Below are 2639 nucleotides of genomic sequence, written 5' to 3' on the forward strand. Positions count from 1 at the left end.
CAGTGTGGCAACGGCTGAGATTCTGATTCCTCTTTGGCCTCAACTGTGGAGCCAAAAATGTTTAATGTGCAATCATGCAACCGTCAACCAGTTGTCATCCAGTAAATTATATAATAAGAGACTCTATTTGCATTCGTTGACTCCACACCGATAAAAGGAATTGCAGGGTCATAAAAAACGTATTTGCAAATAATCTGAAAAATGGAAAGCCTTTTTTTTAAAAAAAGGAAAAGTGACAAATCTGCAAGTATTTATTTATTCATTCATAGAATGTATAAGGTAAGGTAAAGGTTCCCCTCACACATATGTGCTAGTCATTCCCGACTCTAGGGGGCAATGCTCATCTCTGTTTCAAAGCCAAAGCACCACTGCTGTCCAAAGATGTCACTGTGGTCATGTGGCTGGCATGACTCAATGCCGAAGGCTTACGGAACGCTGTTCCCTTCCCACCAAAGGTGGTCCCTATTTTTCTACTTGCATTATTTTTACCTGCTTTCGAACTGCTAGGTTGGCACAAGGTGGGACAAGTAACGAGAGCTCACTCCGTTATGCGGTGCTAGAGATTTGAACCGCTGAGCTGCCGATCTTTTTGATCAACAAACTCAGCATCTTAGTGTCAGCTTTCCAAGTATGATGCAGAATTAAATCAGAGTCCAAGGCAAAACAATCCTTAAAATTCCAATTTAATAAGTCAGACATCTTAGCACATCTGTGAAATCCTAATTCTGGCAGTTACATTGGATTCCCACCCAGTTGAAAGTTCATGAACTTGTCCCCACAAACCCATCACGTAGTCCAATCTTCTTCTTCCACGCTGACATCTCCACCCAGCTGCTTCCGGTCAGATGCAGAGGTGCGGAGACAAAAGATGACCTTGGCTTCTAAAAAAGAATGACAACAAGACATTCCACAATTCTACTCCTTTCTATTCCCCCCTCCCAACTACTACACTAATGAAACAGCATAATGGAATAAGAAAGAGTGTGGCAGGCCAAAGATCCTAAAAAGGATATAACTATTATATTATTCTCCACCATACCGTAAGCTAAAGGTAAAGGTTCCCCTTGCACATATGTGTTAGTCATTCCTGACTCTAGGGGGCAGTGCTCATCTCTGTTTCAAGGTCGAAGACCTAGCGCTGTCCAAAGACGTCTCCATGGTCATGTGGCCGGCATGATTAAACGCTGAAGGTGCACGGAACGCTGCTCCCTTCCCACCAAAGGTGGTTCCTATTTTTCTACCTGCATTTTTATGTGCTTTCAAACTGCTAGGTTGGCAGAAGCTGGGACAAGTGACGGGAGCTCACGCCATTACGTGGCGCTTGGGATTCAAGCCGCTGAACTGCTGACCTTTCTGATCGACAAGCTCAGTGCCTTAGCCATTGAGCCCCCGTGTTCCTCACTACCCTACAGTACAGTATTATAAAGTAAAAGTAACTGACTGGTAGTTGGGGATCCTGCTAGACTTACAACTCCCTTTATCCTCTACATGGGGCTGCCCTTGAAGACTGTACTGGAGCTATGACTGGCACACGATTAAACATCGCGGGCAGCTATGGAGCAGTTCATATTACATCCAAGGGACCCTACATCTACCTGAGCTTCAATAGTTGCCAGTAGGCATCTGGGTACAATACAAGATAGCGGTCATCCTTTACGAAGCCAAGTAGGTCTCATCTGAAGGTCATCTATCCAGGAGAGCCCGTAGCAGAAGAGAAGACTTCCAGGGGCCATTTTGTTAAAAGATAAGGAACCCATGAAATAGGGACACGTCAACCGTTCAGTTGTACCAGTTAAACAAACACACCTTCTCCGTGTCCTGGTTCTCCCTGAAGGCATTCAGCCCCATGGCTTTGGTGACGCAACAAAAGTACAGTGTGCGATTTGGAGAGAAGACGTGATGTGCTGGAAGATTCATGTCTGCAAATATCATTTCTGTTGACAAAGGAATAAATCCCCTTTTGCAGACCTGCCCTCTTTTGTGCTTCCTGGAGCAATTCACCTCGACTCACTTGGGACATGAAACAATGGGTTTTCATTGTGAACAGAGGCTTTTGATGGGGAGCAGAGCTGGTGGGAGAAGGAGTGGTGGGAGAAGAAGGCAGTGGGTTCGGCTTTTAAATGACCACAGGTCATTGATGTCCAGTTCTGTGCAAGTGCAGAACAATTGTAATTGATGAAATGTATTTGCATTTCTTTCTTTTTTTAACATTTTGCACATACGCATACGTATTTTCCCCCTAGCTCTAAGTTCTTTTTTTCTCCTTAGTTTTAAGTTCTATTTTCCTTCTTAGTTCTAAGTTCTATTTTCCTCCTCAGTTCTAAATTCTATTTTCCTCCTTAGTTCTAAGTTCTTTTTTTCTCCTTAGTTTTAAGTTCTATTTTCCTCCTTAGTTCTACATACTACATTGGATTTTTCTCCTTAGTTCTCCATTCCATTTTTTCTCCTTAGCTCTTTCTATTTTTCTCTTTACTTCGAAGTTCTATTTTTCTCCTCAGTTCTAAGTTCTATTTTCCTTCTTAGTTCTAAGTTCTATTTTCCTCCTTAGTTCTAAGTTCTATTTTCCTCCTTAGTTCTAAATTCTATTTTCCTCCTCAGTTCTAAGTTCTATTTTTCTCCTTAGTTCTAAATTCTATTTT

This window comes from Thamnophis sirtalis, unplaced genomic scaffold, assembly GCF_051295495.1.
Source record: "Thamnophis sirtalis isolate CommonGarterSnake01/CBP01778 unplaced genomic scaffold, rThaSir2_p1.2 scaffold_4, whole genome shotgun sequence".
Classification (NCBI taxonomy): domain Eukaryota; kingdom Metazoa; phylum Chordata; class Lepidosauria; order Squamata; family Natricidae; genus Thamnophis; species Thamnophis sirtalis.